The sequence below is a fragment of the Melospiza melodia genome, chromosome 17 (assembly GCF_035770615.1).
Source record: "Melospiza melodia melodia isolate bMelMel2 chromosome 17, bMelMel2.pri, whole genome shotgun sequence".
Lineage (NCBI taxonomy): Eukaryota > Metazoa > Chordata > Aves > Passeriformes > Passerellidae > Melospiza > Melospiza melodia.
The window spans coordinates 2,677,393-2,689,796 of NC_086210.1; the positions used below are offsets into that span (position 1 = coordinate 2,677,393).

At 45.8% G+C, this 12,404-nt stretch overlaps 1 pseudogene; it reads left to right on the top strand.

Annotated features, from left to right (window-relative positions):
- Window positions 1-5,162: 5,162 nt before the first annotated feature.
- LOC134425963 (cTAGE family member 2-like) lies at window positions 5,163-7,561 on the top strand (annotated as a pseudogene).
- Window positions 7,562-12,404: the final 4,843 nt, after the last annotated feature.

Below are 12,404 nucleotides of genomic sequence, written 5' to 3' on the forward strand. Positions count from 1 at the left end.
CCACGGAGACCACTGTGACACTGCAAGGCCTCATGGAATCATTAGTACCACTGTGACACTTGGGGCCTTCTGGAACCTTGGGGCCACTGTGACATTTTGGTACCCCATTGAACCAAGGGTCCATTGTGACACTATGGACCCCATGGCCCATAGTGACCATTATGGCACTGTGGGGCCTCATGGATCCAAGGCAGAATTGTGACACTATGGGGCCCTGCAAAACTAAGGGAATATGAAACAAGTCTGGCTGGTTTGGCCTCCCAGGGGCTTCCTGACAAATCACCTTGGCATATTGAGGGTCTCTTCTCATCTCCTATTCAAATGGTGGGGCTCCATGCTTTCCTTCCCAATTGAAAAGAGCTCTTCTTCTCCTCCAGGCATCCATGGACAGAACTGGGATTTCCCCTCCAAATTTCCTTACATCCATGGATTGTTCCAATAGGAATGTTGCCAGGACAAGTCTGGCTGGTAATGGTTTAATAAGGGTCAGCTGTCATCTGTCCCCAAAATACTGGGGAAGGCTCTGTACTCTCCTTCCTATGGGAAAAAAATGTCCTGCTTCTCCAGGTGCCCATGGCAGAGATTGAGCTTCCACCTCCAAAATTTCCTAAATCGAAAGACTGCCCCCAGAAAAAATCTGCCATTCCTGACAAGTTTGGCTGGCCTTGGACTAGTGAGGCTCTCACCTGCCTTCTAAACACTGGGGCTCTGTGCTTTCCTTCCTATGGAAAAGAACTCTCCTTCTCAGCCAGGTGCCCATGGCCAGAATTGGGATTTCAACTCCAGCATTTCCCTGTTGTGACAGACTGGAAGAGATTGTTCGCTGGAAACATTTTGTGTGTGGGGGAGCAAGGGGCAGGTCCAGCCTTGACCTGCCCTGGAACCCCAGCCCTGCCCTGCCCTGGAACCCCAATCTCCCCCAGAGCCTCTATCCCAGCCCAGCAGCGGCTGCCAGTCCCTGGCACAGCACAGGCAATGCTCCACAGCCACCTCTGCAGGCCCCAGCCCAGCTCCTGAGGGACCAAATGAGCCCAAGGCCCACCTGGGGGAAGGGCCCAGGAAGACCAGGGATATTTAGGCTGACCACAAGGCAAGCACACATCTTGACCCTACCTCCTCTTGGATTTTCTATCTGTTCTGTGCTGGAATCCAGGAGTTGGTATCTGTGTTTGTGCTTCTCTGGATCTTTTTTTCTTTCTCTCTTTCTGTGTCTTCTTCTTCTGTTTCTGTACACCTGCAAATTTTGATTAACATTAACTTGGATGGGCTTAGAGTTTGTGAAGTCAAATGGGCCAAGTCAATGCTTTGAGATGTGTTTTTTGTTGATTGAATGTCTGTTGTAGTTTGACATGAGAAGAATTTTAAAAAGTAATACAAAAGTTTTGTGTAACTGACAATCTGTTAAACCACAAAGACACTGAACATGCCTTTGTTAAACACATATGTTAAAGATGAAAAAACCCAGGAACCTCCTCTTTCTTTTCCAGTCAACAAAGAGGCAGCAGGCCCTGGCCCCAGCCCCCATCTCAAGGAAACCAAACCAAACCAAACCAAGCAACCCTGCTGTGGGCTGAGCCCCTGCCCCCCTCCCCAGGCTGCCGCCTCCCCCCGCCATTGGCCCCATTCTAACCAAACTAAACCCCAACAGCTACCAAAAAGGAAAACAAAAGAGGCTACAAAACCCCAACCAGAACAAAGCTGGCCACAGCAATTAAAATCTTACCATCAAGTCCCCTCCCCCAAGACAATTAAAACTAAAACCCCCAGAACCTACAACCCACACAAAATAACCCTACAAGTGAAATTATAAACAAAACCCCACAAAAACCAACCATAACCATAAAAAAATTCCTATCACAACCCAACAACAACTTTAACCACAAGCTACTGATAGGTCAGTTGTTAATCCTTTTAATACTTCAATCCTACCTTGTGTAAAAGAAAAACAAAATACAAGCATATGAAAAACAAGTAAAAACCATCAAAGTCAGTAAAGAAGAAATTAAATCCAAAAAAAAAAAAAAGAAAAAATATTTTATACTTAAAACTAAAATCCTATTATAAACTATAAGGAAAAAACTCTTTTCATTAAAAAAATAAAACTATAAAAAATTCAAATTCATATCAAAGAAAAACCTCCATGCTAAAATAAAACAACTCTTTAAATAACTGTACTTTCATAAAAATTTAAACAGGGGGGAAAATGTAATCCAGTACCCCCAAGAGAAGATCGCTATTCCCAGAGATAAAAATATTTTTTAAAAGGAAATAATAAAAACATTTACCTTTAAACAACTCATATTTAAAACTATACCTCATAAGTCAACATGGCCCATCAACATGTTGTAAAACAGCTTGTAGCAAAAAAACAACTTCACAGTAATGAAGTTCCCCAGACAACTGTTATCCATGACAAAATTAAGGAACACAAAAAAGAAATTTCATCGTGTAAAAAAACTCCATTAACTTAACAGGAAAACCATCTCTCCCTAAAACTAAAAAAAAGACAAATTTAGGAATAGTAAACTACTAGAAATTTTCAGTTTAGTTTCTTTACATTGTCAGGTTAAAAAAAAAAGAAAAGTTGTAAAGAAAAAACTGTGTTCTAAAGAACTTATTTTAATTCTTACTTACTTTTTTTCTTTTATCTGCTTTTAATAAAATTTTCTTTATACCCTTTTAAATTTTTGGCATATTTTACCTTTCTCTTAATCCAATCTCACAACAAAATAAATAAATAAATAAATATTAACCCGATACTAAAACCCACAACACTCATCAATACAATAATTAAGAAATCTCAAAAATAGAAAAATTTTAAATTATCAAACCAAAACCACTACGATGTCATAGTAAACCCTTTGCCAAAGTTTCTCTGATTTTCTAAAATACCCAGTAAAGGCTGTTTAGTTCTTTTGAGCTCCTGAGAATCTCTTGTTGTTATTTCTCCAGGGAGTCCAACTCAGAGGACAAACAAATGCAATTCCTTTGAAATGTCACCTTGAAAAAATTGTTTGCGGGATGAGGGTCAGGGCTTGTGTGTCCTGCTTGGCACAGCCCAGGCAGGGCTTTCCCAGCCACATTCCACACTCCATTTCCCAGCTGGAGCCGCTGCTGCCTCTGAGTTGTGCTGCCCCAGCCCCAGGGACGCTCTCCTTGTCTGCCCATTCCCCCACGGTCTCTGGGCAGGGATGGCCTCAGTGGGGGCTGCTGACATTCTCAGCAACTTGGAAGCTGCTGCTGAATTTTCCTGCTCCACAGGCTTGTTCAGCCTTCAGCTCATCAGTGCAGCAATTCAGTGTCCCAAGGTTCATTAACATTCAGAACAGCTGAACGAGCCAAGCCTCTGGGAATCATTTTATTTTAATTTTCCAATAATTTTTGGTTAATTAGACAGATTTCATAAGTGTATTCAAACTGAATCTATTCTATTTAAAAAGACAGCAAGAATAGATTTTTCAGGTCCTGTTTAGGTTTTTTTCCCCTGTTAATAAATTGATAAGTGCAATCTCCAAATGACACTGAAACCAACTACCTCCTCATGCAGTTTGAATAGATATAAAAATCAGCCTGTCTGTTTTCCTTCATCCCTCCTTTGCCAGGCTTTTTCTGGGACAAGGGAGCTCTGCTCTGTCTATGGAAGGAGGTCCAAGTTCCACCACTGGAGTGGGAATCACAACTCATCATGTTTGTGTCCTTTTGGGATCAGGAACTGGTGAGACTCAGAGGCACAGAAAGTTTCTCTTCATGGCCAACAGATCATAGTGGAACAGGACAAAATTTAATATCAATCACACTCTTCCCTGAGCTATGTACAACACCCCAGCAGTATCTGATGAGTCTACCATCCACAAGTGATTTCCATACCAGAATTATTTATACAAACATGGTTCTATGATTGATGTAAACACAATTAAGTTCTTCTATCAGGATGCTCACCTAGATTGGGTGCAGAGCAGCTCGAACAATTCCTGATTTGCAAAGCTGTCAGGGGTGGATGGAGAAAGGGAGGTCAGGCTGCTCTTGGTGTTGAGGAAATGCTGAAACCAGTCTGACTCATTTCATCTCCTCATGTCCTGGCTGATGTCTCCTCTTTCCCCTTCCACCCATTGGCTCTTGTTTCCCCCCAGCCCCCTGTCAAGAGTCTGGCTCTGTGTTCTCCATCCCCTCCTCACTGGCATTGCCAAGCTGGCATGAGGAGCCCCTCAGGCTTCCCTGCTCCAGGCTGGACAAGCCCAGCTCCCTCAGCCTCTGCTCACAGCCCAAGGGCTCCAGCCCCACCTTGGAGGCCCTTCCCAGACCCTGCTCCAGCTGCCAGACATCTTTCCTGCCCTGGCCAACCCAAAACAGGTCTCAGTGACCAGGATAATCCACGTCCTTGATGTCCTGGTCACACAGCCCTGGCCCCTTGTCCCCATGTCAGGCTCTGGGGTGGATCCTGTGGAACATCCTTTGGTGGAGGCTGTGGCTCCAGGTGGGCCAGGGGAATCCCGGGGGACAGGGACCCTGCTGGGCATGAACAGCATTGGACTTCTTGGGAGAAACTGTGAGGGGGAGCTGGGGCGAAGTGACCAACCCAGTGACCTGACACAGCCCTGCTGGGATGTCACACAGCCTCTCTGTTGTGGGCTTAAGATATCGTGTTATCTGGGAGATCTCGCGATATTACGCCTACCCCTCTCCCTTTACTGTTGCCCTGCCATTCCCCCCTGTTAGAAATTACCCCTGTTGGCAGTTAGCAAAGGCCATTTCACTGTCCACCACATTGGTGTCAGCGTGTCTTGGTCCGTGTGGCAGGGGTGCTGCCACAGAGCCGTGCTCGACCCGGGACACCACACTATAGCCCCTGTAGTGGCGGCAACAAGTGGTGCTGGGAACCCGGGATTGAACCCGGGAGCGGGAATCGCCTGGGCGAGGGAATGGCAACTGGAGCAGCGGGACTGTCTCCGACGGGGAGGACACTCCCGGAGGACCAACAAAAGGGGGAAAATCTCCCATTGGGAGCTCGGCAAAAGAGGAAGGCTCACGCTAGGGACTGGCGGAGGAGGAGGTCTTGCGCCAGAGGACTGACGAAGGAGGAAGGCTCACGCCGGAGAATCGGCGAAGGAGAAGAGCTCTCGCTGCAGCCGACGGAAGAGTAAGGCTCGCGTCATGATTGGCGCATGAGAAAGGCTCACACCAGGCTAGCGAAAGAGGAGGGCTCACGCCGAGGGACCAGTGAGGGAGAGAATGGAGTCACTTTTTAAGGTCATTTTTAAATTATGGGACAGTGTTATGCAGGCTCTTGGGCAGGAGAGGGGAGAGTTGGGGGCCGCCCAGGACTGCTTGCGGGATGGGCCCCATCAGGATGTGGGTGATTATGAGTCCACAGAGGGTGGTAATTTGCAGCCGCGGGAACACCCCCGGGTAGAGAAAAAAAGATCATTTTGGGACGGGCTGCTGGAGGAAGCCCGAGCGGCAGCCGTTGATTCAGAAGTGCCGTGCGGGGCCGTTAGCCCAAGGGCGCGGAGCCCAGCCGATAAGCTGGGACCGCGGAGCGGGGCTGCCATTGATTCGGGCTCCGAGGGAGCCTGGGCGGGGCCTCCGCCCTGCATGCTGCGGAGGGGCCGGCCCCCGAAAAGGGGGGGGGCGCCGCTCTGAGGGGGCCTGGGCGGGGCCTCTGCCCTGCGCGCCCGCGGAGTGGCGAGCCCTTGAAAGGGGAGAACACAGACGCGGCCGCGATCGGCGGAGATACTGGAGGGCTGCAAGTTAACACAGGCATGCGCGGGCACTACAGAGGGAAGGAGCACGGAGGGAAAGCTGACGTTGCTCTGAGTGTGTTCAGTCGGAGACCGCATTACAGCAGGAGGCGGGGCGAGCTTAGAGGCAGAGAGCGGCCCGGGGCTAAGGCAGAAGGAAGGTTCGGGAACCTGGAAGTCACCAGTCAGTTGAGTTCTGGGACTGATTTGGACTCGGACTGGGATGAGTGTTTTCCTAAGCGGTCCGCTGCTGATCCCGATTCTTATTCTGGCTCTTCTGATACAGAGGAAGAGGGAGTGAGGGCACATAAGGGTAGCCACCGCAGTCCTCCTGTTTGGGTCAAGGAACAAACCCCCCTCACGAACTGGAAGAAGAAAAATCGAAGCAGTCGGGAAATGATACCTTGGTGGCTGAAATTCAGGAGAAAGTGGAGTCTTCAGAGAATGAAGAAAATCTATCCAGTCACAAATTGATGAGGCCAAGTCCACCCTAAAAGTGTATCAGATTAGTACTGAGAGACTCAAGACATCTGTTCAAGATGCAGTAGATGAAAACAGCTATCTCCAGGAAAGTGAGAAACAGCTTTTACAAGAAGCTGAAGGATGGGGTGAACAATTTAGTGAACTAAATGAAGAAACAAAGATGTTTGAGTCTTCTAAAACAGATGTAGAAGAAGTTTTGAAAAATAGAGAGCCAAATCAAGTCACTGACACAATATATACTGAACATGAAAGACTGGAGTTCAGCAATACAGGAAGATGGTGACACTGAAGACAACCACTGGGACACAGATATAAAGGGGGAAACAGAGAATGGAGAGCACTTAGATGATGAACAAAAATGAACAGTAAAAAAATTGATCTATGCTGCAAAGTTAAATGCTTGTTTAAAGACCATGGAAGCAGAAAGAGACCAAGTGCATTCAAAAGTGTCTGATGAAAATAAAGCTAAAGAAGAACTTATGGAATGCATAGAAACGCTCCAAAGCCAGCAAGCTTCCTTGCAGTCTGAGAATGAATCTTTTGAAAGCGAAGTTCATAAGCTTCAGCAGAAACTTAAAGTAATGACTGAGCTTTATCAAGAAAATGAAATGAAACTACACAGGAAGTTGACAGTAGAAGAGAGGGAGAGTCCACAGAAGGAAGAAAAGCTTTCTAAAGTAGATGAAAAAATTATTCATGCTGCTGAAAAACTTAACAGCTACAGAGAGCAAGCAAAGGACCTGGAAGAAGAGCTGGAGAGAACCATTCGTTCTTATGAGAATCAGATTACTTCACATGAGAAAAAAGCTCATGATAATTGGCTGACAGCCCGAGCAGCTGAAACTGCTCCAACTTTATTGGAAGGTCCTTTAAGGCTTTCACCTATGTTTCCAGGTGGAGGAGGAGGAAGAGGATCCAGAGGACCAGCTGCCATGTATGAAGCTGGAAGTGAAAGAGGAGAGCTGGATTCTGATAGATTAACTGATCCCCACAGACCACCATCAGATACTGGATCCCTGTCTCCTCCTTGGGAAAGAGAACACAGGATAATTCTGTCTCCACCAGGTGAGGCTTATGCTGATCCAGCTCATCCAGCTCAAAGACAAGGAAGATTTTTCCCTAATCCTCCAAATACTGGAAGACTTTCTGGACCAGCAAAACTATGAGCTTACAATGTTCAGTCTTTTGATAAAACAGATGGGCAGACATCTTCAGAACATAGTCCAAGAACAGAACCTAATTTTAGTGCTCTTTGCAGATCTGGGATAGTTTGCATGCTTAGCACCGTAAATCTTTCAAATGCAAAATGTAACATGGCTCAGTTTATGCACCCCATTTAGAGTCTGCTTATGTTGACACAAAGAACAGTTTCAGTATGTCATGAGTATCATTTTAATGCCCTTCAGAAATAATACCTGCATGATGGTAGATATTAGAAAAAGTTTGGTTGTTCTGGTGTGTACAGAGCCCTTCAGCTCACCACAAAATGGGAGAGACAAAGCCATATAAATATAAGTGAAAGTCACACAAAGTGGAAAAGGGATAATGGTTTGAACACATATACATTGTAAGACCTCCGTCCTTCCCTGACTGCTGTGTTTTCTTTTTTAAATTGTGAACTCTTAGGGACTGACCCTCAACAAATGAATACCTTGACTAGAATATTAGAGACCAACCCTGTTAGGAACTCTAGATGCTAATGAAATACAGATTATGTAAATATGTATGACTTGTAGTCCTTAAAGGAGAGTCTAAGACTTTATGGGTAATCACTCTCTTTGTTAGCAGATAGAGGTGCACTTTCCTCCTTTGTTTTCCCTGTGGTAGCACAAATCCTTCTCTCTCTTTGTGAAGTAGTCCAGCTGCTGTGGAAAGCCACCTCATGGCTGGTGTCCACCACAATAAAATGCATCATGTGTGAATCAGGCAGAACAAGGAATAGGAAATAAGGGGCCTGGATGCAAACATTTCACAAATCTCAGTGATGTGGAGAAAACAAAGAAACCTGCTGAGTCCACCCTGTAGTGACTTTGTGGATGAAGATGAGCCCTGCCCACCTTTGCTCCTCACAACAGTGGTTCAGTCAAGCACTTGGAGCCCTGACCACCCAATACTCCCAGCGAGAGCACTTTTAGCTTGACTCAATCAGATTCTTTTCCCAGAGGCACACATGGTCCAGCTGAAGCCATTTAACTCTTTCCACTTGAGCCTGCTGAGCTTAACCTCTCCCACCTGTCAGCCCTGTGCCCATCAGTGAAGTTCCTGGAGGAAAGAAAACAGCCAAGAAGCAGCAAGAGGGTGAAACAACGAATGTTAACTCAAAAAATGTGAATTGTTTGTGATTTCCTGTGGAAAAGCTTCAGACATCTAACCTCAAGCCAGAGGGATTTGTCACCAGGAGCTATAGACTCAGTCTCTTCAAGGAGGGGAGTATCTAGGATGGTGATCAAACTGGTTGGCTGCCACAAGGATGGTGAATAATTGCTTCTGAATGTAAATAATTACTTCTATATTTTCCTGGTCCAGCGTGTCGGACATATTCTGAACATGCCTGATGGTTCACCCAGGAAGGTTAGGAGGCATTTAGGTACTTCCTTAGACATCTGTGAACTGCCTAGACAGAAGGTAGGGGCCCAAATGCACAAAGTGGGACATGCCCAGGCAGGCAGAGGGTGGACTTGGAGCTCCCAAGTGAACTGATTTCAGGTACTGCTACAGAAGCCACCCAGACTTCTCTCTGAGAGTTCAGCTCTGCAGGGCTGTGCTGTTGCCAGCATTGACACAAAATCAGTAACCTGAACCTCAGTATGGACTCCAGTTTCTTTACTATTCTTGCTGTGAACGTATTGTAGTAAAACTAGACCTCTGAATCAGATGAGTGGAAGAACTAAGAAGATCCACAAGCTAGGACAAGCTAATACCAAGGCTGTCTGAGTAATGGAAGCACTGGGTAAATGCTTGCAGAGTGTTTTACCATTTGCAGTCCATATAAGCTGCAAACAACATGTGTCTAGCATCCAGTTTCCTGAATAGAACAATATATTCCCACTGTCCTTGAAAATCCTTCCAATCCCAGCCAGAGATCACATGGAAGCTGTTGTAACTCTGACTGTGGAGGAGTATGCAGAAGACATTCACCAGTACCTCCAAGAGACAGAAGTACAGAGACTTTGTACTTGACAGTGAAAAATGAACTAGGAGAGTGGGAAACAGGTAGGAGGCTGGTACTCGCAGGGCGAGGGTACGCAGCCATAAAGAAAGACAGTAAAATCAAATGGTGCCCACTCAAATCAATAAAACCAGACCTTCAGGGAAAAGACTAATGAAATCTGAAAAGCTTATTTTGCAGGACTGGACCCTCAGACATCCCCATGGCCTGCATGAAGGAACCTCCACTCCCAGAAGGCAGTGCCGAGTCATCAAGCAGCCTGATGGCAGATTACATCGGGGTCGTGAAAAAACCCAGTGAGAGGCTGGTGCAAAGAAGAACTGGGGGAAAGAGAAAAAGAACTCAGCACTTACCCCAAGTGGTATCCTGTCATGGAAGGAGACCAGGACACCAGATGGTTCATCACAGGTCCCGTTTATTGAAGAAAGCATCAAACACTTATACAGCAAATAATAAGCTTATTAATATTCTGTAAGCCAAGCAATCTATTGGTTAAACTATACCATGAACTCTTCCTCATTCCTTAGGGGTTACATCTCTCTTTTCTCATGTCTCTTTCACTATTTGTTATCCTACTACAGCTAGGCCCAAGAACACGCTATCTCACGGGTGCAGGACTTGGAATTAGCCACGGCTTTGTACTTTTCCATTCTCTAGTCTCCTAAATTTCCCAACAGTATCCGTCAAGTGGAGTTGGAACTCTGGCCAAGTTCTGACTCTACTTAGATGGAATACCAGTCAACCCAGAACTTTTGCTGTGCCAAGGGGTCCAAAGGGTGTTTTGGGGAGAACATGAGTCCGGACATGGGCTCTCCAAAACACCCTGGTTTTAAAGTCAAAGAGATTACAGATTCTGGGAGGACAATTTGGTGCTATGATGACAACGCATAAGCTGAGGAAGTCCTGCAAGAATGCCCGAAGTCACAGTTCAATCAGCCCCCTGACAGATCACCGTGTTTTAAATAAGTTCATATTTTTTTTTCTTAGAAAACCAGTTAGAGATAGTTAGTTTTTTTGTGTGCGTTACATTGTTTAACTTTTCATTTGTTAAATATTTACACTCACAAGTTTGTTAAAAGTTGCTACAGTTGTTTGTTTTGTTGCAGTTACAAGTTTCTTACTGTCCCACTAGGCAGTTTTAACGTTACCGTTTCCTATGTTTTTAATAGGTCATGAAGGGAGGGGGGGAATGTGGGTTTACTATATTGTGTTATCTGGGAGATCTCGCGATATTACGCCTAACCCCTCTCCCTTTACCGTTGCCCTGCCGTTACCCCCTGTTATAAATTACCCCTGTTGGCAGTTAATAAACGCCATTTCACTGTCCACCACATTGGTGTCAGCGTGTCTTGGTCCGTGTGGCAGGGGTGCTGCCAGAGAGCCATGCTCGACCCAGGACACCACACCATAGCCCTGTAGTGGCGGCAACACTCTATGATGTCACAGCCTGTTCTGTCATGTCACAGCCTTCTCTGTGATGTCACAGCCCATTCTCTAATTTCACACAACTGGTCTCTGATGTTGCAGCCAAATCTGTGATGTCATCATCTGCTCTGTGATGTCAGACTGCTGCCCTGTGCTGTCACAGCTTGCTCTGTGATGTCATAAATGCAATTTATGATGCTCTAGCTTCTCCATGACATCCTATCCTCCACTCTCTGATGTCAGAGCCCACTCTATCACCTCATGTTACCAGATGATCAATTATCTACACCAGGTGAGCTCACACCTGGAGCTTGTTCTCCAAAACCCCAGGCCTATGGAAACCACACAATGCCCATTGTGTGAGAAGAGGAACAAAAAGTTTACCAGCCTCCTGCCAGCTCTGCCTGCCCCACTGGAACATTGGGGTCCACAACGACCAGGGACCACCAGAGAGACCCCAGGACAGAAGAACACATGGGAAAAGGGGAGGGGAAATATGTTAATGATTTTGGGGAAATTATTATCATATTTATGCTTAGTCTGGGAAAATCAATGAATATGTGTGCAATATACAGAATATAAACAGAAACTTTCCTGCACTCAGCCTGCACGGCTTTGGGAGGAGCTATCCTCAGTGCATCCAGCTGAATAAAGAATGCTGCTTCTTAATGCTATACTGGGGTTAAGGATTTTTCTGTTTTACCGAATTTTTGGTAACACTTCCACTGCCAAGGACAGATCTATCTCCTGCTGTTCACAAACAAAGAAGGGCTGGTGGCAGATGTGGGGCTCAGAGGCTGCCTGTGACCATGAATAATCAAGTTTTCAATGTTCGGTGAAAGAAGGAGTGGCAGCTACCAAACTTCCACACTGGAATTAGGAAGGGCAGACTTTGACCTGTTTAGGATGCAGAATTGGGGAGTACCAAATAAATACTGATTTTTTGAAAGAGAAGCAGCCCTTAAAAACAAAGGGACTGGGAACATGGACGCATGTCAATAAAGTAATCTTAAGGGGGAAGGAGCAGCCTGTCCCAGTGTGGCAGAAGATGAGCTGGTGAGGAAAATGACTGGCCTGGCTGCCTGTGGAGCTTTTATGGGAACTCAGGGGAAAAAAGAGAACGCAACTTTTGACAGAAGGTCATGAAACTTAGGAAGTGTTTAAGAATGTTATTTGGTCATGCAGAAAGAAAAGTTGAGGGGCGAAAGCTCAATTAGAGTATTACCTGGCCTCTTCTGTAAAAAATAATAAAAAAAGTTATTACAAATAAATTAATAGCAAAGCATGGGATAAGGAGAACATCTACTCTTTTTTGGATGCAGTGGAGAATACAGTAACTAAAGATAAAGAAAAGGCTAAGCTACTTAACACCTTGTTTCTCTCAATTTTCAATATTAGCACAGGATTTCCTCAGGACAAGCGTTCTCCTGAACTGGTAGATGGGCACAGGGAGCACAGGGAGCAGAACAGCCCCTGTAATCTACAAGGAAGAAGTTGGTGACCTGCTGGTCCTCTCAGATGCTCACAGGTGTCTCTGGGACTAGATGGGATCCATGCTAGGGGGGTGGGGGAGCTGGTGGATGGGCTCC